We start from the raw sequence: 25020 nt of genomic DNA, 5'->3' as shown, positions 1-25020 counted from the left end.
GGTGCAGGGTAGCGGGGGCGTTGCAACCAAAATCGCAGCGGTTGCTCTGCTGTCTGCCTCTCGCACTCTGGGCCGGGGTTGTTAAAAGTCCCAGTTTGAGTTTGAGGGCATTGCAGAATGTTCCCCCTTTCAACAGACGGTTTCCAGCGTCCAACCTTTTGGGTCGTAGTCCGAAGGGCGCCTCCCGCAGACCACACCCATCAACAGTCAAGTAAAGCCTTTCTCCCCAGTCAATGGCTGCGGGGGCCGGGTGTTGTTCGGCTAACTCAGCAGCAATTCCCGCTACCAAAGGATCTGGAGATCTTGCTAGTCGATTATAGCAATCATGCAGGGCTTTAGGGATACCCTCGGTAAAGTTGTAAATACCAAGCCCCCATGCTGCTGAACCTGCATAGAAAGCTCCTAGTGGAGTATCGCCAGGTAGGTGCAAGCACTTCCTGACGAACTTCCTGACCTCATTATCAACCGTTTTCAGGTGATATTTCTTGAGTTGTCCGTGGACGGCTATGTGACATAGCCGTGGTATCAGCTCAGTTTTTAAGGCCCAAAACTTCTGCTGAGGCTTCAGCGGCGCTGTCTGGAGGCTCCCCAGTTCAGTTTTGGCCTTACCAATCAATTTCGCCCCGTTCACGTTTGCCACTAGTCCGACGTCTACCAAAAGATATTTGTAAAAGCCGTCAGGACTTGTGACCGGAAGGTTGGCATTTCCGTACGTGAAGGGACGGGTATCAACGTACCAGGTCTTACGTTGGCGGTCGCCGATGATTCCAGCTGTGGCACACTTCCCTAAGCCAGGCTCGAGGTCAAGCTTTGCCGACTCGTCCAGTAATCTGGTTACCGAAGATGACAAACCTGCTCTCGTCTGTGCCACAACCACAATATCATCCGCAAACGCCAAATACTTAATAGTCTCCCCTCTAAGCGTTGCCTCTACGCCTTCGGGGAGCTTAGCAAGTGCATGGTCTAGGGCAAGATTGAAAAGCAAGGGGGATAGAGGAGCCCCCTGCATTACGCCCCAAGTAATGTCTATTTCAACTCCAGCTACCTCCGTGCTGATACTAGAATAGAAGTTGGTGAGGTACTGGATCGAATTCCTGTCGAGGCCAGCAGCTCTCAGAGTATCGAGGAGAGCTGGATGGTAGACGTAGACGGAGTCAAAGGCCTTTTTAAAGTCAATAAAGGCTATAAAAAGGCTCTTTGACTCACGTTTGGCCTCTTTAATGAGCTCCTTAAGTAGGATGAGGTTGCTACTTACCCCCTCCTCAGCCTTGAACCCTTTTTGTCGAACTGAAGAGGGGATGCGCTCTGCCAGGCGCTTTGTTAGGATCTTATGCAAGCCTCGTGTTGCCACGGACGTCACTGTAATTGGGTGGAAGTCCCCGACCTCTAGGGGGACATCCTTCTTGGGCAATAGGGTTGTTCGCCCTTTTGCCCAATCCCGGGTCACAATTCGGTTTTCAATAATAAGGTTATACAGATTCATGATCTGTTGACTTGCCGCCGCTCTAAAATCTGCAGCTCTTATGCCGTCTGGGCCCGGCGACGTTTTTAAATTTGTCTTCCTTGTGCACCATTCTACATCATCAATAGTGATGGGGTCCAAGATGGTGCACAACTGGTTTGGCTGGTTAAAATTGATTGTGCTAGCCTGGCTTGGTCTCCCGAATAGGGAGGTCCAAAACTCAACTGTCCCGGGCGGAAGGGACGGGCTAGCAAGAGGGTCTTTGCCTAGGATTGCATTCTGTGCAACGTGACTCCTGTTCTTATCCCATGCCCTCTGCGTCGCTGCATACTCTCGCCTCTTCCTAACACTTCGAGGCATGTCACTGTCCTGCTGTTGACCTGCTCTTCGGTTAATCCGATTCATATTATTTGGTCTCCTACCAAATATCTCATCCTTCAGCGAGTTGACATCCTCCGCGGTGACTTCCTCCTCCGATGAACTACCAGCGCTCTCGCTGGAGGATTGAGATCCATCGCTCCCGTCTGGGCTGGACGGGGGAGACCCTCCATGGTCTGGAACCCGGATGGGAGAGGTTCCAGCTATGGAGTCATAATACTCATTCATTCCATCCTGGGATTCGGTATGTGGGACAATAGAGGCCGCAAGCATCCTACCATCCACTCGGATTCGGGTCAGATTGACCCTGCAATCTCTGAGGGGAGGCATTGCACATTGGGTGGAGGTCTTGGGCTGTGCATATGCTGCGACCATTTCTCTATATTTAATGGTCCTTCTCTTTGTCCGGATGCTTTCAAGCGTCCGCCAAGGAAGGACCATTTTCTGCATTGCCTTGTTTATGTGGGGATCATTCTTATGTGCCACTTCGAACTCGATCATCGAGTTCTCGTCGTCAGAAGTCCAACTGAGTTTGCCCCCCACATGGCTCTCCCGGTGGCTCCCGACTGGCACGGTAGACAAAATAGATTTCTCCTTGTACTCCTCCTTCACCAGCAGGTCTTTAAGTAAGTCTCGATATTGTTGAGACTTCCTTTTACCATTTATACTGTCAGTCGATCTTCCTGACAGTACGCACTTGCTTATTTTTTGGTTTATGAAAGGATGGCCGTAGTTGGACACTTCAAACTCGGCCATCATCCTTAGTTCTTCGAGGGACCAGGGCTTATTGCGCCGGTCTTCGAGGCGCTTAATTTGTCCCTCATGGTAAGTTTGGGCATGTGCCCGTGTCTCATGCAGACGCCTTCCTGCATATGACTTGAAGTGCCTCAAACAAGTTGGGTAGACGTGAGATCCTAGAGAGGCATCGACCATGCCTCGGGCCAAGGTGTTTGGCCCACTTACTTCGCTAGCGGAAGTACCGGCGACAGGAGTGCTCTGGGTTTGAGAACCCCTGCTGGCGTTGGGTTGACCAAATCGCCGGTTTGTCCCCTGGGAAGGGGTGGAGCGACCCACAGCTCCTCCCGAGGGAGAAGCTGGGCGGGTTGAGTCCTCCATGCGATCCGTTGGACCCATAAAATGGGTTGCCGGCAGGTACCACAAGGAGGTGGATCGCTAGCAATCTATAACTCGTAGCGGCTCGGAGTCAGCGAACGCGTCGTCTTTGCCGAGTCATAGTTTAGCCGACTAACACATCAGAAGGTTTTCTTCATTTGTGTTAATCTCTCTTCCTATTGTGCTACAAGGTGGTAGAGTAGCTGAATAGGTTACATGCACTACCAGCGTTATCTCCACTCAACAGGATATACTCTTGGAGGAACGTCAAGCGGTCAAGCTTACGTCCATGGCCAACGGGACTAGGATATGTCCCCCCCACCCGACATACCCATGTAATTGGCATAGATGCCAAGTCCTTCTTCCAAGATTTTCACCGACAACAAGTCGAGATCACTCTTACTTATCTTGAGCTCCTGGCATAAGCTTATCGTACCTCTGGACAGCACTCCTCGCCAGTTACCAGTTATTGCACTCGCTGAGGGTACTGTCCCCGCAAGCTCTTGTACGGCCTTCTTGATGCACTCGCTGCTGTATTTCGCGATTTTGGCGTCATCAAAGAAGTTTAGAGGTCGAACATTCGCATCTGCATTAATTTGACAGTCAATGACCATCGACTCGGACCCTTTCCAGATTACAAGATCTGGTTTCCTCAACCCCTGAGTGGTTGATATTCGGGGTTCATCAAGCACGTCATACCCTGCATCTATTGCTCTCTTCTTGATGAACCCTTTTACATTGTCATATCTCTTAATACGCCACGGTTAAACCGCTGGGCACGTCTGAAGGATGTGGTGCAGGGTTCCGGGGGCGTTGCAGCCTAGATCACAGTGGCTGCTCTGCTGCCTGCCTCTCACACTCCGAGCTAGGGTCGTCAGGACTCCCAGTCTGAGTTTGATAGCATTGCAGTAGGTGCCCCCTTTCATCAGCCGGCTCCCGGCATCCAGCCAACCTGGACGAAGTCCAAGTTTAGCTTCTTTAAGGCCACATCCATCCACCGTGGCGTACAGTCTCTCTTCCCAATTTGTGACAACTGGGGCACGGTGATGTTGAGCCAGCTCCGTAGCCACCTCCGCTGCAAGGGCATCCGGAGACCTGGCTAGTCTATCATAGCAATCCTGCAGGGCTCTTGGGGATGCCATCGGTAAAATTAAATAAACCTAGGCCCCCCGTCGCTGTTCCTGCATAGAATGCTGGCAGAGGAGTGTCACCAGGTAAGTGCAAGCACCTCCTGGTGAACTTCCTAACCTCATTGTCCACACCCCTCAGGTGGAACTTCTTGACCAGTCCATATAAGGCTAGATGTTTAAGCCGGTGGATTAGCACGTGTTTTAAGGCCCAAAACTTCTGCTGAGGCTTTAGAGGAGCACTCTGAATGTTCCCCAGTTCGGTTTTGGCCTTCCCGATCAGCTTGGTCCCATTCATGTTTACCACGAGCCCGACTTCAACCCCAAGGTACTTGTAGAATCCATCGGGGCTCGTGGCTGGGATCGTCTCGTCACCATACATGAAGGGACGGGAATCAACGTACCAGGTCTTTTTGGACTGGTCACCGACGATTCCCGCTGTTGCACACTTTCTTAGGCCTGGCTCAAGGCCCAGCTTCCCGGCATGGTCGAGAAGCTTCTGGATTGATAACCCTAGACCATTACGGTTTCGGGCGACCACAACAATATCGTCGGCAAATGCCAGATACTGAATTGTCTCTCCTCTGAGGGTGGCACCTACACCCTCAGGGAGTTTAGAGAGCATAATCGAGGGCAATATTAAACAACAGGGAGACAGTGGATCCCCCTGCATTACGCCTCGCGTTATTCGCATGTCTTTGCCAGCAACGCTAGTGCTGATGTTTGTATAGAAGTTCTTTAGGTACTCAGTTGAGTCGTCACTGAGCCCAGCCCCTCTCATGGTGTCCAGCAGGGCTGGATGACCAATGGAGTCAAAGGCCTTTCTGAAGTCTATGAAGGCAACATAGAGGCTCTTTGACTCGCATTTTGCCTGCTTTATCAGTTCCCTCAGCAACAGGAGGTTGCTACTAACTCCCTCCTCTGCCTTGAACCCTTTTTGTCGGGCAGAGGAGGGGATGCGCTCAGCTAAACGCTTAGCTAGTATTTTATGCAACCCCCTGGTTACTACAGAGGTCACAGTAATTGGCCTAAAGTCCCCGGCCTCGAGGGGGACGTCTACTTTGGGCAGAAGGGTGGTTCTACCCTTTGCCCAGTGTCTGGTCGCGATCCTGGACAACAAGATCTTGTTATACAGGTCGACAACCAGATCGTCATTCTCCGCTCTAAAGTCGGCAGCTCTTATGCCGTCCGGGCCCGGCGAGGTCTTAAGATTTGTTTTAGACTTGCACCATTTCACATCATCGATGTTAACGGGTTCTACAACGGTGCTCATTTGGACATGTGGGGTAAAGCAGATCGTGCTAGCAGGACTTGGCCTCTCGAACAGAGAGGTCCAGAAGTCCACCGTCCCTTGCGGGAAGGTGGGCCTAGCTAGAGGATCCTTCTTCAGGATAGCATTCTGAGCGACACGGCTGCGGTTCTTATCCCAGCCCCTCTGTGTCACTGCAAACTCCCGCCTCCTTCTTACTGAACGGGGCAAACTCCCTTCCTGATGTTGCCTCCCGTTCCTGTTAATCCTATTCGGTACTACTCTCCTTCCAAATATCTCATCCTTCAGAGAGTCTATCTCCTCTGCCATTATATCTTCATCCGAGGTGTTACATTCACTCTCACTAAAAGATAAAGATTCATCACTCACGCCTGGGCTCGGCGGGGGAGAGTCGCCTTGGTCGAGAGTCATAGTTACTCCCGCCGTTTACCCGCGCTTGGTTGAATCTCTTCACTTTGACATTCAGAGCACTGGGCAGAAATCACATCGCGTCATCATCAGCCATAACCATCGCGATGCTTTGTTTTAATTAAACAGTCGGATTCCCCGTGTCCGTGCCAGTTTTGAGCTGGTCGCTAGGCTGCCAGCCGGAGTAATATATACACGTCTCCGTCTGGGGCTTCGCACGGCCCGAGAGCCGCGCTCCGCCCCAAGTCTCGACGCGATTATACTTTGCAGAACCTTGCCCGTTCCGCGGAAGGGCACCCGGTCAGCGAGGTCCGAGCTCGGTCCGCCGGCCAGCCGAAGCCAACCGACAAGACCTCGCCCAGTCCTGCCCCCCGAGACACCCCGCACCCGCTTCCCGGAAAGGCCCGACTGGCCCGACCCTCAGAGCCAATCCTTGTCCCGAAGTTACGGATCAAAATTGCCGATTTCCCTTACCCACATTCATCTATCGACTAGAGGCTTCAAACCTCGGAGACCTGATGCGGAGATGGGTACAGTCTGTGTCGAAACAGGGTCACCACGGGCGAGCGGGGCGCCGACCACGAGGTCCAGCCACCCGCACCCGCCCCGGACTCGTACCCGTGTGACTTCCTCACTTGCATCTTTCACGGACTGGCGTTGTTGCACGGGACGACACAAGAACTGTGTCGCTCTACGGCCACCGTGTGGTTTGCTATACCATCACCCCCTTCTCGCTTCATAGGATTTCCGGGGATCACGGGGCCTAAAACAGAAGAGAAAACTCTCCCCCGGACCAGACGCCAGTGGACACAAGCCAGATCCCGTTGCCAGGAATCGTCACACACTTGACCCGGCCTCCACCTCAAAGGCAGACACCGGGCTCGTCCGAACACAGGTCATGAAATCATTACCGTATTCCCCTTCGCCACTGCATCCCTTTCAGCTCGTATCTATGATGATGACAAGTCGGTCCCTCGCTGGTGGAGCGCCGCGGCGCGGGTCTCGCTTCTTCTTTCTCTCGCTCGGACCCACGGCCACCGGCCCACGCTGCCAGCAGAGGAGACCTACTAAACATTATTCTCTCCGTTTAGAGGCCTGGGATCACATGGGACACAGGAACTTTATCCTTGGGCTTAGGCCTGACTCACTCAAGTTCAACTGATGTTGACATGGAACCCTTCTCCACATCAGCCAACGAGGCTCTCTCTTGATTATTTGCTACTACCACCAAGATCTGCACCAGCGGCGGCTCCAGGCCGGCTCACGTCGAGTCCCTTCGAAGCTCACCGCTGCGACCCTCCTTCTCGCCGGGGCTTCCACAGCGCCTCTCTCAGCGCCAAAAACAGTGCCCCGGCGGCCGAGTATCGGGAGAATGCTTGAGCGCCATTCCATTTTAAGGGCTAGTTGCTTCGGCAAGTGAGTTGTTACACACTCCTTAGCGGATTCCAACTTCCATGGCCACCGCCCTGCTGTCTATAGCAACCAACACCTTTTCGTAGTGTCTACATTAGCATTCCTTTAGGCCCCTTAACTCGTACGTTTGGTTCATCCCACAGCGCCAGTTCTGCTTACCAAAAGTGGCCCACTAGGCACTCTGATTCTTTGCATCATAGAGCTTCACATCTCAAGCAAGCTCCACGTCTCACGCATTTAAAGTTTGAGAATAGGTTGATGGCATTGCACCACCAAGGCCTCTGATCATTCGTTTTACCGGATGAAACTCACCTCTGTAAATGCCAGCTATCCTGAGGGAAACTTCGGAGGGAACCAGCTACTAGATGGTTCGATTAGTCTTTCGCCCCTATACCCAGCTCTGACAATCGATTTTCACGTCAGAACTGCTTCGGACCTCCACCAGAGTTTCCTTTGGCTTCCCTCTTAATGAGAGAATACCTTGATGAAGTCATTGAGCTTCAGCACGGCATTTCATTCCTGTGCTGAAACTTGGTGACGGGCAAGAGGGCTCTCGAACTTGGGGAAATTGCTCCCCCAGTTCGAATCTAAATTTCTCTCTTTCACCTTTTTCTTTTTCTCAATATTACTTCGACCTTATCCTAATTTCATGAACTTTCTTTCGTCTTGCTTTCCAAACTCTATGAGAAAAATTTCCCTCATTATATATGTGTATATATTATGTACATATATATATATTTTTTTTTCCCTATGGCTTGGATGTTTCTACATCTATTGTAGCCTCGGCGGGGATGTTCATACATCCTTTATTGCTGCCTGCTTTGATGAGTGGGAGGAGGTGTCACGGTTGGGAGGTGTTTGCACTCAAAGCTATATGTGAGAGTATTGGATGATTTCAGCCATCCCGAAGATGGTTTGGACCTTTTTGGCGGAACTATTCTCAAGTGTTGGGCCTTCGGAATCCAGGGGGATCGGATGCTTGGGGTAGGACTCTTGGCTTTTGGCCGGAAGCCCGTCATTACAGATATGAGGAGGATGATTCCATAATTTCTTGGTCTCAGTCCTAACAGGCGGGTTCAGCTTACACCTGTGCCTCTATATCTGTTTTGATGCTATCCTTCGGGTAAGGTATGGAGTGGACCATCTGGGAAGTATACTCTCATTGTGCCGATAGTGGAGAGTGCAAATTTCCTTTCTGATGTGTGATGGCCTAACATTCTCGAGCAGGTACATCAAACTAACCCTTTTCTCTCTCTCTCTCTCTCGTCTAATGGATTTTTTAAGTAACGAACCCCCATCCCTTGGATACGCTGACTCTCCCCCGGCACTGTTGACGACCTCTGCTAATTCAATTAAGGAAAATTCTGTTGACGACCTAGGAACAAAAAAGGACCCCTCTACTCATGTTTTAAACCCAATTAAGTCGGGTAACAAACGGAAACTCCGAATCCTTCATGTTACCCAAATTCCAATAAATACTGATTATGATATGATATATAAAGCATTTAGATGCTATGGAGTGATAAAAGAAATTAGAATGAAACTTGAAAATGAAAAATGGCATTCATGGATAACTTATAACAATCATGAAGAAGCATTCAACGCAATATGTAACATCAATGATATCAAAATTAATAACTTAAATGTCATGGGTGCCCTATGTGATAAGATACCAAACAGTTTGGATGTATATAGACCTGCTGACTGGTTTGAGAAAGATATCGATTTAGCTATGCTCCCCAAAGAAAGCCAAAACCACCAATGTGGCTTGTTGCTGAGCCTAAAGGGAGTAATGGGAATTATTTTAAAATTAGCAAACTAATTCAGAAAAAGGTAGGAACCATTGCACCAGGTGATATATCTCGCTTTGGGAAAAATAGCTTCCTAATCCATGCAAAATCATACACGCAATCAGTAATACTGTCTAACCTTATGACAAGCAGTGATGAGGATATGTTAGATGTCAAACCCCACCTAAACTTTAATTACGGAAGGGGAGTAGTCTTCAATAAAGATCTGTATGAATTTACAGAAGAGGAAATACTAGCCATGTGCCCATTAACAGTGTGGAAAGTGCATAAGATTCCTGGGACGTCAATGATTATCCTTACTGTCCAGGATGCTGATGTGCCTTTCCACATCGATATTGAAAATGAAAGAATAAAAGTTCGACCTTTTAAACAAAAGCCCTTACAATGCTTCAAATGTTTCAAATTTGGACATCCTTCTAAAGTTTGTAAAAATGAAAAAATGTGTAGCATCTATGCCAGTCCTTATCATGGAGAGTGTACACTTGAGCCCAGCTGTTTGAATTGCAATTCAAACCATAAGTCAACTGACAGGAGCTGTGAGATTTATAAGTTTGAAGAAGCAGCCCTCAACAAATCCAGTGTAGAACACTTAAGTGTAGGACTTGCCAAAAGACTACTGAAAAAACCAAACAGCTATGCAAAGGCACTGAAATCAAGAGAAAATATACCACAGGAGTCATCGAACCCACATAGTGCTGCCAGTAATTCCAAGAAAAGAAATACATCATCTAATGATAGTAAAGTTTTACGTGACAAGGTAAGCATATTGCCTTCCAAGGCTTTGCCACTGAGTATTAAAACTGCGACACTGCCCACTTCTATACAAACTTCATCCCCCATTACCAGCAATAGTACTAACCTCTCTCAGGCCATGTCCTTGCCTGATTTGATGGAGGTTCCACCCGAAACAAAGTTACCAGGTGCACCTGTGGTAGGGAAGGTGCAAAACCCTGGTAGATCCTCACCACCTACAAATAGGAAAAGAGAGAGACCTCCATCTCTCTCACCCCCTTCCATAAGAAATATTAAAGTTATGACATCAAATAAATATGATGTTTTGTCTGTTGATGTTTCTGATCACCCAGAAGACAATTTAACCCTGGATAGGTACGATGGGTCGTTCGCGACCCCGAGCGTCAAAAAAAAACAGGTTTTTCTCACGTGACTCACCCCCGTGACTGAATTTGTGGGTGATCGACCTGCAGGAGGTGTCTCCCCTACACGCTCTAGTAGTGTCCAGATGTGCATTGCTGTAGCTGTACTCCTTCCCCGATTTCTGAGACGTGTCGGGGTCGAGCGCGACCGAGTTTACCCTTCTAAGGTAATTTGCATAATTATCAAAGTTATTACGTATTATGAAATTGTCGTAGAATGGTGCAACTTGTATAGGTTATCAGTTGTGGAAAGTCTTGGTGGATTGTTCGGCTACCATGTGCATGATTTTTTTTTTAGTTAAAATGTCGTTCATCACCACGAGGACCATTTTACCGCGAGTGCCCCTTTTTCATTTTTTTTCATTTTTTTCCCAAGTCATTTTTCCGTAAGATATTGCCAAATAGTGTCATAAAACTTTTGCTTGTTTAGTGTTGGAAAGTGTGTCTAGATGATCTGGCTACCCATGCGTGACTTTGTTTTTGTCAGATACGACGTAGTTATTGGTATATTGGGTATTTAACTGCGGTTACCAATTTCTGTTTTTTTTTCAATATTTGTAAAAATTACTACGTAGTAAGGAATTGCCGTATATTATTCATTTTTTTTTTCATGTTTATGTGTTAGAAAGTGTGCCTTGATGGTTGGGCTAACACGTGCATGTCTTTTTTTTTATCTGAGATGCCGTATATTAGAATGTCGGGCATTTTACCGCGAGTGCCCCTTTTTCATTTTTTTTCATTTTTTTGCCAAGTCATTTTTCCGTAAGATATTGCCAAATAGTGTCGTAAAACTTTTGCTTTTTTAGTGTTGGAAAGTGTGTCTAGATGATCTGGCTACCCATGCGTGATTTTGTTTTTGTCAGATACGACGTAGTTATTGGTATATTGGGTATTTAACTGCGGTTGCCAATTTCTGTTTTTTTTTTCAATATTTGTAAAAATTTACTACGTAGTAAGGAATTGCCGTATATTATTGATTTTTTTTTCATGTTTATGTGTTAGAAAGTGTGCCTTGATGGTTGGGCTAACACGTGCATGTCTTTTTTTTATCTGAGATGCCGTATATTAGAATGTTGGGCATTTTTCTGCGAGTGCCCCTTTTTATTTGTTTTGCATTTTTTTTGCTTAGTCATGTTACCGTAAGGAATTGGAAAGTAGTGTCGCAAAACTTATATTTTTATAGTGTTGGAAAGTGTCTCTAGATGATCTGGCTACCCATGCCTATTTTTTTTTAGCCAGATATGGCGTATATATAAGTATGTGTTCGATTTTCCTGTGATTGCCATTTTTTCGTTTTTTCCCATTTCTTTCAAAATTAATACGTACTAAGGAACTATCACAGAGTAATGATTCATTTATATGTTTATTTGTCGGAAACTGTGCCTTGATGGTTTGCCTAGCACGTGGCTGAAATTTTTTTTTTTTTCTGAAATGTCGTATATTAGAATGGCCATTTTTCCACGAGTGCCCCTTTTTATTTGTTTTGCATTTTTTTGCTTAGTCATGTTACCGTAAGGAATTGGCAAGTAGTGTCGCAAAACTTATAATTTTATAGTGTTGGAAAGTGTTTCTAGATGATCTGGCTACCCATGCCTATCTTTTTTTTTTAGCCAGATATGGCGTATATATAAGTATGTGTTCGATTTTCCTGTAATTGCCATTTTTTCGTTTTTTCCCATTTCTTTCAAAATTACTACGTACTAAGGAACTATCACAGAGTAATGATTCATTTATATGTTTATTTGTCGGAAAATGTGCCTTGATGGTTTGCCTAGCACGTGGCTGAAATTTTTTTTTCTGAAATGTCGTATATTAGAATGGCCATTTTTCCACGAGTGCCCCTTTTTATTTGTTTTGCATTTTTTTGCTTAGTCATGTTACCGTAAGGAATTGGCAAGTAGTGTCGCAAAACTTATAATTTTATAGTGTTGGAAAGTGTTTCTAGATGATCTGGCTACCCATGCCTATCTATTTTTTTTAGCCAGATATGGCGTATATATAGGTATGTGTTCGATTTTCCTGTGATTGCCATTTTTTCGTTTTTTCCCATTTCTTTCAAAATTACTACGTACTAAGGAACTATCACAGAGTAATGATTCATTTAGATGTTTATTTGTCGGAAAATGTGCCTTGATGGTTTGCCTAGTACGTGGCTGAATTTTTTTTTTCTGAAATGCCGTATATTAGAATGTTAGCCATTTTTCCGCGAGTGCCCCTTTTTATTTGTTTTGCATTTTTTTGCTTAGTCATGTTACCGTAAGGAATTGGCAAGTAGTGTCGCAAAACTTATATTTTTATAGTGTTGGAAAGTGTTTCTAGATGATCTGGCTACCCATGCCTATCTTTTTTTTAGCCAGATATGGCGTATATATAGGTATGTGTTCGATTTTCCGGTGATTGCCATTTTTTCGTTTTTTCCCAATTCTTACAAAATTACTACGTACTAAGGAACTATCACAGAGTAATGATTCCTCTAGATGTTTATTTGTCGGAAAATTTTGTTTACTTCTTTTTTGATTGAATATCATCAAATTTTTTTAGCTAAAATATTATATTTTACCTTTTTTTTTCGATTTTATTTCCCTTCAAAAAAAATTTTTTTGGGTCAGAATTTTAATTTTATAGTCGTAAAATAATCGACAATTATCCAGCAACCCACCATACAATTTTTATGCATATCCAATAATAATTAGATTAGTAAATAACACCTTGAAATTGACATACCCTTCCTACATTTCAAGTGGCAGATTAGGGAGTCTGAGTCAGTGTGGTTGGCGGCCATTTTGTGGACATATCCGAAGCGTAAGTTGCCCTATCGATATATATTCTTGTTCCCTATAGAATTTGTGATATTTTGGTATATTTTTACCTGCATAAATATCATATTATATATTAAATATATGTATTTTTTTACGAAATTTCTAAGTACTCAAAAAATTACCTTTAGATATGGCCCCTGATATAAATGTAATTTACAAAATAATGAAGATTTTTTTACATATTTCTATTTTAGGATAACATATGTTTATTCCCTAAAAAAATTAGCCACTTCCTATTTCATTTGGGTACCCAAAAAAATTCATGAAATTTGGACAAATTTTTTTGGCCAAAAAAAGTTACCCTTTTTTTCTCATTTCAGATCTTCACCTCCATGGGTCTGACTTCATCCAAAATACATCAAGATGTGTCCTAAACATTCAAGAATCAATTCCTAAAAGTATTTGTGTATATATGTATAAACTTTTTTTTATGAATTTTTATGTCAGGTCTTTTTTATTTTCTACTTAATTTTTTAAAATATTTATAATAAATAGCTTTTCTGCAGATGAGTAGTATTTATCTTTACAGTTGTTTTAAGCATTCATTGAAGTTTTTTTTGGCAAAAGAAAAAAGGAGGTTACTGCAAAAACTGATTTTTCAAGAATTTTTTTTGCCGTCGGGGTCGTTCGCATCCGAGTATACCCTTAAAGGGGTGTCCGAGGAGAGTACCTATCCAGGGTTAAATAAATCAGAAATTCAAGTTGAGGTCCACCATCCCCCTCAACAATTGGATCAGAAGGACAACAAGAAAAGCACAAACAAAAAACCATATTTATCAAGACCCTCTCTAATAAAACCACCGGGAAATAGCATTAGATCAGAAATAATCCATAGTTTTCTCCTCCATTTTGCAATGGAACTGTCAGGGTTTGAGGGCGAAATATGAAGAACTTAAGCTCCTAATTCACGAGCAATCCCCCATAATTGTATGTCTACAGGAAAGTATGCTTGATTCTAACACTCCTAGTCCTCGAGAGTATGTTAGCTATAGAACACCATATAATCAACAAGCAGGGAGCCATGGCGGAAGTCTCATGTACATTCGTCGAGATGTTCCCCAAATACCCATGTCTATACGTACAACCCTGCAGGCAGTTGTTGTACAATATGCTCTCTGTACTTACCTCCAAATGATAATATTTTATATGATGATTTAGCAGAGGTCATTCAACAACTCCCTCAACCTTTTCTCTTACTGGGAGATATTAATGGTAGACATCCTTTATGGGGTGATGTTTTGGCCAACACAAGGGGCAATATTATCTCATCAATTGTGGAGAATGAGGATGTGGGACTCCTTAATACAGGAGAGCCCACACACTTCCATGTTCAGACAGGTACTTTGTCATGCATTGACCTTTCAATTGCAAGCTCTAACTGCCTTCTTGATTTTGATTGGAGGACATTAGATGATTGGCATACTAGTGATCATGCACCAATCATTATAAACACCAACAAGGGTCCGCCTTTGCAAAGATCGCCACGTTGGAATCTAGACAAGGCAGACTGGGTTAAATTTTCCGAGCTAAGCGAAATCGAAGGGAGAGCTGAACAGTTTGAAAGTTTTGATGATGCCATAGACCTACTGAATGGAACTCTTCATACAGCAGGAGTCAATTCAATTCCCAAAACAACAGGGTTATTCAAACGACGACCAGTCCCGTGGTGGTCTTCAGAACTAACTGCACTCCACAGAGCCACAAGAAGATCTCTAACACGATTGCGTAGACGCAGAACTGATGAGAATTTAACTATGTACAAGAAATGTAGAGCACAGTTCCGTCGTGCCATGAAAGAAGCAAGGCGCCAGTCATGGATGTCTTTTGTTTCCTCCATTAACAGTAGAACACCACCATCTTCTGTGTGGAGGAAAGTAAAAAAGATAGCTGGCAAATTCACCCCCAACCCACCACCAGTGTTGAAGGTGAATGGCCAGTATGTAACTGAAGCTAATGAAGTTAGCAATGCCCTGGCTAATCATTTTTCAAATGTATCCAACAAGTGTGAAGGAGCCCCTGGTCACCAGTATAGGAGCACTGAAGAAAAGAAAATTTTAAATTTTGCAACAAGAAGGGAAGAGTCGTATAATTCTCCTTTCACTGAAAGAGAATTTGATTCCGCACTTGCTCATTGCAACGATACAGCCCCTGGACCCGATGGAATTCCATATGCAATGATTAAACATGTCCATTTTAATACAAAGCTATTTATTTTAAGCATTATTAATAGAATATGGCATGATCATAGTTACCCAAGTGTTTGGGAACTAGCCATTATTTTAGCCTTTTTAAAACCCGGTAAAGACAAGTTTTTAGCAGCAAACTATCGTCCTATTGCATTGACATCTTGTTTATGTAAAATCATGGAGAAGATTGTCAATGCAAGACTGATATGGTACCTTGAAAAGAAAGGTATTTTATCACCGATTCAATGTGGATTCCGAAAAATGCACTCAACGACTGATGTGTTGATACGACTTGAGTCTTCTATTTGTGAAGCCTTTGCTTCCAAACAGCACCATGTTACAGTATTTTTTGACCTTGAAAAGGCATATGATACCACATGGAGATATGGTATACTTAAAACCATTCATGAAATCGGATTGAGAGGAGAGCTGCCACTATTTATTCAGGCATTTCTTTCACGTAGAGTTTTTCAAGTGAGAGTGGGGGAAACTCTATCAGAGAGTAAGTGCCAGGAAGAAGGAGTTCCTCAGGGTAGTGTGCTGAGTGTAACCCTTTTTGCACTAGCAATTAATGGGATATCCTCAGCCATTCCCCAGGATGTTCTCTCAACATTATTTGTGGATGATCTCTCAATATCATTTGCTGGCACTAGAATGGCAATGGTTGAGAGAAAAATCCAACTCTCTATTGATAAAATTATCCAGTGGGCTGACATGAATGGATTTAAGTTCTGGACAAGTAAAACTACCATTGTCCATTTTTGTCGTATCCGGGGAGTACATCCAGACCCGGATATATACATTAAAGGTCAACGGATACCATGTGTATCGTAAACCAAATTTTTAGGTTTGATATTTGACTGTAGACTTACATGGGTTTCTCACCTAAAAGCGCTAAAAGCTAAATGTGTTGAAGCTCTGAATATCTTAAAAGTATTGTCCCATACATCATGGGGGGCAGACCGCAATACTATTTTTAAATTATACAAGGCCTTGATTTTTTCCAAAATTAGTTATGGTTGTGAGGTATATTCTTCAGCCACCCCAAGCCGGTTAAAAATATTAGATTCGATACATCATGCAGGTATTAGATTGTCTACTGGAGCTTTTAAAAACTTGCCTATCCCAAGTCTCCTTGTTGATGCTGGAGAGTTACCTCTAGACCTTCACCGAATGTCTTCCATTCTTCGGTATTGGTTTAGATTGCAAAGACTCCCTAACTCTCTAGCCTTTCAGACTGCAAGCCTTGTAAGACAAGCATCATACTTTGAGTTGCACCCAAAATCTCCTCAACCTTATGGCTTTCAGGTGAAACGATTATTAAATAGTCTGGATATAATTAGAAATAAGGTACTTCCATTCAAGGTATCATCAACGCCTCCATGGAGGTTACCAGAATTATCTTTTTGTAAATATTTTATTGGAGATAAGAAGAATATGTCATACATAGAAGCCAGGTCTCTTTTTAATGAACATGTTAAAGAACATAGAGGATCAACTTTTATCTATACTGATGGCTCCAAATCTGATGCTGTCGTTGGATTTGGAGTACATAGTAATGGTTTTAATTGTAGAGGTGCACTTCCTCTGATCGCTTCCATATTTACTGCCGAACTGTATGGCATATTAACTGCTATTGAGAAAATAGCGTTGGAGAAGGAGGGTAATTTTACAATTTTTAGTGATGCAAGGAGTGTCCTTCAAGCTATGGAAGTTTTTAATTCTAATAACCCTCTAGTTTTAAAGATTTTAGAATGGCTTTTTATTATTGGACGGAGAGGTATAACAGTTCAATTTTGTTGGGTTCCAGCACATGTAGCTGTGTCCGGGAATGAGAAGGCAGATTCACTGGCTAAGGAGGCTGCATCCGAGTTGCTGCCAAGAAGGTATGCCATTCCCTGTAATGATTTCTTACCTGACATCAAGAAATTGGTTTGCAATAAATGGCAACAGCAATGGGATAGTCAAGATGGCAATAAAATGAGGGAAGTAACAAATGACATATCTCCTTGGAGGTATAATATGATGCCCCGAAAATGGGAGACGTCTCTTTGTCGTCTCCGTATTGGTCACACTCGGTTGACACATGAGTTTCTGCTGAAGGGCCAACACCAACCGAATTGTGACAACTGTTTAGTACCTCTAACAGTAAGGCATTTGTTGACCGAATGCCCCAATTATAACATCTTGCGGAATAGATATTTGTTTGAGGCTTGAGGTGAGGGTGGCAGGTTCATCCTTGCCAAGATTCTTGGAAATGATGTGTCCTACCATGCAAGTGGCATTTTTAGATTTCTTTCAGAAGCAGGTCTTCTGAAAAATATTTAACTTTTATGATATTCAATTTTTATGATTTTAATTGAATACTCTTTAATCTTTTATTTTATTTCATTTTTTACTTTTGTATACATAAATTAAATGTTACCGGCGTCAATGACCTTAGATGTCAGGATGCCTGAAAACTTTAAATCATTCATTCATTCATTAGGCGGTGAGCAGCTCGAGCGGTACGGATGCACCGAAACGCAACACCCCTTGACAGGACCGCGAGGTTATGCGCTGGGCTGGTCCCCTTTCAGTCGGCCTTACTCGGGGAATCCCGGTTGGTTTCTTTTCCTCCGCTTATTAATATGCTTAAATTTGGCGGGTTGTCTCCCCGCGGACGAGGTCTTCAAAAACTTGCGTCTTCCAGGGCCGAGACGGAGCAGGACATCCGGATCAGCCAGCGGCGTCGTCCTCGGATTTTGAGGCGGAGGAGCGGCCTTCATTCTTCGGAGTGCAGGCGACTGCTGCAGCCAGCAGCAGGCAGAGCGGCTAGACCGACGTCGTCGTCCTCTCTCGCAAGGACTCCGTCCGTCCGGCGGTGACCGCTCCCCAGGGCAGTGCAGGGGCGGCGGTAGCCGTAGCTGCTTTACTACTCGCTGCTACTGCTGCTGCTGCGCCACCTGCTTACTTCTCCGTGTCGACGGCACCCTCTCTCCCAAGGGCAGCACCGTTCCTCAATAGGCGCTCTTTCTCTCCCGCTTCGTCCTCCGGACAACAGCTCACCTTCGTTCCTTCCTTCCTTCCTTCCTTCCTTCCTTCCTTCCTCCCTCGCACCAACGGACGGGGTCCCTCCCAGCAGCGCTCGAAAGAAAATGATTCTCTTCGACCCACTGCTCTCGCTCTCTCTGGATGAGGCCAGTCTCGTCACCCGCCCGAGTGCACCAGCGGCCCTGGCCCGTCGTCCTTCCATCTTCTGCTCTCGCACAGACACAGATGGCAGGAGGAGCTGGCCATGAGCCTGGCACTCAAACAGATGCTGCTTCCTTCTCACGAAGCCACGAAACATGGCCCGGGACAAGACCCGAACGCTGATTAGGCACTCAGGATAGGCACCCTGGATGGCCTCTGCTTCTCTTCACCTGAGAGCAGGATCGTCCACTGTAGTCCCAGACACCATTCCACTGTGCCGCTGCCGCCGCCAGCTGGGAGCAGCCAGCCGGACAGCAGCAGTGGGTCCCAGTCCAGGGACACGGCGACATTTCACACTAGAGGGAATGGACCGCCAGCCCACAAAAATAGTGGGCGCCGGCCCGACATCCCCATCTCGCCACGGCTCACGGTAGCCGCGGCCGCCCCTTCCAGCGGCGCGGCCGCCCCTTCCAGCGGCGCGGCCGGCCCCCTTCTCTCCGGGGGCCGCACACTCGGCGCCGCTGCCAGCCAGGGCCTGCCGCAGCAATACCCTTCACCGGGATGGATGCTTAACAGACACTCGTCCGGGAGTGGCAAAGACTGGTCAGTGCCCTCGCCACAATGTGCGTTCAACTGGTCTATGCATCTCATAATCTTGTGATTCACATGCCGACACGCATTTTGCTGCGGTCTTCATCGACCCAGGAGCCGAGCGATCCACCATTAGAAGTTGTTCAAATTGGAAATATAATACAAAAACATGGGGTAAGCGTGACTTCCATCACGGCCCGCCACGGACATGCCAGCGCGGCGGGCCCTCCTCCGATGGCCGTGCTTCTCTCTCTCTCCGACCATCACTACGGGGACAGTAGTACTCGACGTCGTCTCCGGCCAGCGGCGTAACCCCGCCTAAAGTGTGCCGCACTGCATCGCCGCCTCTTCCTCCTCTCTGGCGACGCGGACAACTGTGGCTCCGCAGCCCTCGAGACGTCTTTGTACCGACTGCCCCTCCACCAAAAACCACCTCTAGAGCCCCACACTAGCTCTCCATCTGGCTCTGTGCACCCCAGGGCAGCACAGCCGAGCCATCCATCAGTAATGATCCTTCCGAAGGTTCACCTACGGAAACCTTGTTATGACTTTTACTTCCTCTAAATGATCAAGTTTGGACATCTTTCTGGCCCGTCCAGGCGAGTTGGCGGAACCCCATTGCTGGGAGAAACCCGCCGCCCCAGTCCAAGACCTCCAGTCCGAAGGCCTCACTAAATCATTCAATCGGTAGTAGTGACGGGCGGTGTGTACAAAGGGCAGGAACTTAATCAATGCAAGCTGATGACTTGTGCTTACTGGGAATTCCTCGTTCATGGGAAACAATTGCAAGCCCCAATCCCTATCACGAATGGTTTTCACGCGATTTCCCGCTCCTCATGGAGAAGGACAACCCGCTAACCCCTTCAGTGTAGCGCGCGTGCGGCCCAGGACATCTAAGGGCATCACAGACCTGTTATTGCTCAATCTCCTGCAGCTATACTCGCTGCTCATCCCTCTAAGAAGACTGTGTCGAACGGGGCCCATGCACCAAAACGCCCGTCCACTATTTAGTAGTCCAGAGTCTCGTTCATTACCGGAATTAACCAGACAAATCACTCCACCAACTAAGAACGGCTATGCACCACCACCCACCAAATCGAGAAAGAGCTCTTAATCTGTCAATCCTTCTGGTGTCCGGGCCTGGTGAGGTTACCCGTGTTGAGTCAAATTAAGCCGCAGGCTCCACTCCTGGTGGTGCCCTTCCGTCAATTCCTTTAAGTTTGTTTTGCAACCATACTACCCCCGGAACTCAAAGACTTGAGGTTTCCCGGGGGCGTCTCGCCACATCATGGGAATAACGACGGCGAATTGCTAGTCAGCATCGTTTAGGGTTAGAACTAGGGCGGTATCTGATCGCCTTCGATCCTCTAACTTTCGTTCTTGATCAACGAAGACATTCTTGGCAAATGCTTTCGCTGTTGTTCGTCCTACGACGGTCACTGAATTTCACCTCTCGCGTCGTAGTACGGATGCCTCCGACAGTCCCTCTTTATCATTACCTCTGGCTCCCACCACCAAGAAAATGGAACCGAGATCATCTTCCATCATTCCATGCAGGTAACATTCGGGCATTGTATTCGAGAGTAGCCTGCTTTGAGCACTCTCATTTATTCAAGGTGAACTGGCCGGCCGCGCGGGACACTCGGTGAAGAGCACCCCGGCAGAACTGGCTTGGCTTCCACTCACGGAAGCTGTTCAGAGCCTGACGGGGAAGCACCGGGCGGTGACCTCCCCAGCCAGTCCGGAACTGAGCTCGAACTACGAGCTTTTTAACCGCAACAACTTTAATATACGCTATTGGAGCTGGAATTACTGCGGCTGCTGGAACCAGACTTGCCCTCCAATTGGTTGTTGCTAAAGGATTTAGAGTGTGCTCATTCCAATTACGCAGACTCGGAAGAGTCCCGCATTGTTATTTTTCGTCACTACCTCCCAGAGCTGGGGTTGGGTAATTTGCGTGCCTGCGGCCTTGCTTGGATGTGGTAGCCGTTTCTCAGGCTCCCTCTCCGGAATCGAACCCTGATTCTCCGTCACCCGTAACAGCCACTGTAGGCGCATGGCCTACAATCCACAGCATGATAAGGCAGAAACTCGAAAGATACGGAGCCGGTGCGGAGACCGTGCCCTCTGCACAAAGTTATTCAGAGTCATCACAGTAAACTGAACGGACCGAGGCCCGCTTGGTTTTCAACTAATAAAAGCACTCCTCCCTTCCAGTCGGAGTTGTATTGGTCACGTATTAGCTCTAGAATTACCAGGGTTATCCGAGTTGTAGGTTTGGATCAAATGAATGATAAGTGATTTAATGAGCCATTTGCAGTTTTGCCTTAGAGCAGCCTGTACTGACACATGCATGGCTTAATCTTTGAGACAAGCATATGACTACTGGCAGGATCAACCAGGTAGTTTGCTTACTTGATCTTTCTCTCTAAAGGCCGGGATCCACGTCCCAAAGATCGTGTCCTACTGCACCCCGCCGCCGCCGTCTTCTCTCGCAAAGACGAGACGGCTGCTGCTGCCGCTGCCGCTGCCACAGCCGCAGCCGCTGCCACTGCCACAGCCGCAGCCGTTGCAGACCTACTGCGGGCGAGTTCGGACACGAGTCAGGCAGGAGCCCGGCCTATTTCCTTCGCTCTCCTATCTCTGAATCAAGGGGCTGCTGCTCTCTCTCAAGCAAAGCGGAACCCTTCATTGCCACAAGTTCTAAGTACTTTCCAACAGGAGGCCAGTCAACTCTACTGTGCTGGCCAGCGACAAAAACATTGTCTCATCGCTGGCTAGTGTGAGCAGAGCTAAACCAGACCCACCTCTCATTCTCAGAGACACGACACAGGGGAGGGCCTCTCTCGCAAGGCCCCCCCCCCCCCCCCGCATCGCTCTCCTACATTGTCAACCCTCGCTCGGACAAGGGAACGAATTCAATGCTCAGTTGCCACCGGTCGCATGGGGAGCCATCAGCAGCTGCGGTAACCACAGTCTGCCTGCCAAGGCTAACGAGAGACTTGGCACTGACTCCACGACTTTACCGTTATTCGGGCCACAACAGTGGACCTGTTGTACCTCTCATGAGACACCCACACACACACACCACACCAAACCACAGGACCAGGCAGTATGGGGCTCCACTAAACAGCTTTAAGACTCTCAGTCCTCTGTCGACTTCGATTGGAGAACATTAGATGATTGGCATACTAGTGATCATGCACCAATCATAAACACCAACAATGGTCCACCTTTACAGGGATCGCCACGATGGAATCTTGACAAGGCGGACTGGGATAAATTTCGTGAGTTAAGCGAAATTGAGGGGGATGCAGGACAAGTTGAAAATATCGATGATGCCATAGACTTACTGAATGGAACTCTCCATACAGCAGGAGTCAATTCAATTCCCTAAACAACAGGGTTATTCAAACGACGACCAGTCCCGTGGTGGTCTTCAGAACTAACTGCCCTCCACAGAGCCACAAGAAGATCTCTAACACGATTGCGTAGACGCAGAACTGATGAGAATTTAACTATGTACAAGAAATGTAGAGCACAATTCCGTCGTGCCATGAAAGAAGCAAGGCGCCAGTCATGGATGTCTTTTGTTTCCTCCATTAACAGTAGAACACCACCATCTTCTGTGTGGAGGAAAGTAAAAAAGATAGCTGGCAAATTCACCCCCAACCCACCACCAGTGTTGAAGGTGAATGGCCAGTATGTAACTGAAGCAAATGAAGTTAGCAATGCCCTGGCTAATCATTTTTCAAATGTATCCAGCAAGTGTGAAGGAGCCCCTGGTCACCAGTGTAGGAGCACTGAAGAAAAGAAAATTTTAAATTTTGCAACAAGGAGGGAAGAGTCGTATAATTCTCCTTTCACTGAAAGAGAATTTGATTCCGCACTTGCTCATTGCAACGATACAGCCCCTGGACCCGATGGAATTCCATATGCAATGATTAAACATGTACATTTTAATACAAAGCTATTTATTTTAAGCATTATTAAAAGAATATGGCATGATCATAGTTACCCAAGTGTTTGGGAACTAGCCATTATTTTAGCCTTTTTAAAACCCGGTAAAGACAAGTTTTTAGCAGCAAACTATCGTCCTATTGCATTGACATCTTGTTTATGTAAAATCATGGAGAAGATGGTCAATGCAAGGCTGATGTGGTACCTTGAAAAGAAAGGTATTTTATCACCGATTCAATGTGGATTCCGAAAAATGCACTCAACGACTGATGTGTTGATACGACTTGAGTCTTCTATTTGTGAAGCCTTTGCTTCCAAACAGCACCATGTTACAGTATTTTTTGACCTTGAAAAGGCATATGATACCACATGGAGGTATGGTATTCTTAAAACCATTCATGAATTGGGATTGAGAGGAGAGCCGCCACTATTTATTCAGGCATTTCTTTCACATAGAGTTTTTCAAGTGAGAGTGGGGGAACTCTATCAGAGAGTAAGTGCCCGGAAGGAGGAGTTCCTCAGGGTAGTGTGCTGAGTGTAACCCTTTTTGCACTAGCAATTAATGGGATATCCTCGGCCATTCCCCAGGATGTTCTCTCAACATTATTTGTGGATGATCTCTCAATATCATTTGCTGGCACTAGAATGGCAATGGTTGAGAGAAAAATCCAACTCTCTATTGATAAAATTATCCAGTGGGCTGACATGAATGGATTTAAGTTCTCGACAAGTAAAACTACCATTGTCCATTTTTGTCGTATCCGGGGAGTACATCCAGACACGGATATATACATTAAAGGTCAATTTGATACCATGTGCAAGAGAAGCTAAATTTTTAGGTTTGATATTTGATTGTAGGCTTACATGGGTTTCTCACCTAAAAGCGTTAAAAGCTAAATGTGTTGAAGCTCTGAATATCTTAAAAGTATTGTCCCATACATCATGGGGGGCAGACCGCAATACTATTCTAAAATTATACAAGGCCTTGATTTTTTCCAAAATTAGTTATGGGTTCTGAAATATATTCTTCAGCCACCCCAAGCCGGTTAAAAATATTAGACTCGAAACATCATGCAGGTTTTAGATTGTCTACTGGAGCTTTTAAAACCTCGCCTATCCCAAGTCTCCTTGTTGATACTGGAGAGTTACCTCTAAACCTTTACCGAATGTCTTCCATTATTCGGTATTGGTTTAGATTGCAAAGACTCCTTAACTCTCTAGCCTTTCATACTGCAAGCCTTGTAAGACAGGCATCATACTTTGAGTTGCACCCAAAATCTCCTCAACTTTTTGGCTTTCGGGTGAAACGATTATTAAATAGTCTGGATATAATTAGAAATAAGGTACAGGTACTTCCATTCAAGGTATCATCAACGCCTCCATGGAAGTTACCAGAGATATCTTTTTGTAAATATTTTATTGAAGATAAGAAGAATATGTCAGACATAGAAGCCAGGTCTCTTTTTAATGAACATGTTGAAGAACATAGAGGATCAACTTTTATCTATACTGATGGCTCCAAATCTGATGCTGGCATTGGATTTGGAGTACATAGTAATGGTTTTAATTGTAGAGGTGCACTTCCTCTGACCGCTTCCATATTTACTGCCGAACTGTATGGCATATTAACCGCTATTGAGAAAATAGCGTTGGAGAAGGAGGGTAATTTTACAATTTTTAGTGATGCAAGGAGTGTCCTTCAAGCTATAGAAGTTTTTAATTCTAATAACCCTTTAGTTTTAAAGATTTTAGAATGGCTTTTTATTATTGGACGGAGAGGTGTAACAGTTCAATTTTGTTGGGTTCCAGCACATGTAGGTGTGTGTGGGAATGAGAAGGCAGATTCACTGGCTAAGAAGGCTGCATCCGAGTTGCTGCCAAGAAGGTATCCCATTCCCTGTAATGATTTCTTACCTGACATCAAGAAATTGGTTTGCAATAAATGGCAACAGCAATGGAATGGCCTAGATGGGAATAAAATGCGAGAGGTAACAAATGACATATCTCCTTGGAGGTATAATACGATGCCCCGAAAGTGGGAGACGTCTCTTTGTCGTCTCCGTATTGGTCACACTCGAGTTTCTGCTGAAGGGCCAACAGCAACCGTATTGTGACGACTGTTCAGTACCTCTAACAGTAAGGCATTTGTTGACC

The 25020-nt window shown here is 45.7% G+C and overlaps 2 long non-coding RNA genes and 1 other non-coding gene across 5 annotated transcripts in view; 2 read left to right on the top strand and 1 right to left on the bottom strand.

The window, feature by feature from the left end:
• Positions 1-20352, top strand: part of LOC137633948 (uncharacterized) — a 238936-nt gene extending 218584 nt beyond the window's left edge. Inside the window, exon 2 of the long non-coding RNA XR_011042377.1 lies at positions 20169-20352. This is a non-coding gene — a long non-coding RNA (uncharacterized lncRNA). The remainder of the gene's footprint in view (positions 1-20168) is intronic.
• The window catches only part of LOC137633413 (uncharacterized), a 326557-nt gene that overhangs the window by 281419 nt on the left and 20118 nt on the right, over positions 1-25020 (top strand). The window lies entirely within an intron of this gene.
• LOC137634049 (5.8S ribosomal RNA) lies at positions 18890-19047 on the bottom strand. The gene has a single exon (XR_011042444.1). It is a non-coding gene; the product is annotated as a 5.8S ribosomal RNA (ribosomal RNA).

Source organism: Palaemon carinicauda, chromosome 43, assembly GCF_036898095.1.
Source record: "Palaemon carinicauda isolate YSFRI2023 chromosome 43, ASM3689809v2, whole genome shotgun sequence".
NCBI lineage: Eukaryota > Metazoa > Arthropoda > Malacostraca > Decapoda > Palaemonidae > Palaemon > Palaemon carinicauda.
Note: the sequence above shows the minus strand (reverse complement) of the source record. Positions and strands in the feature narration are given on the sequence as shown.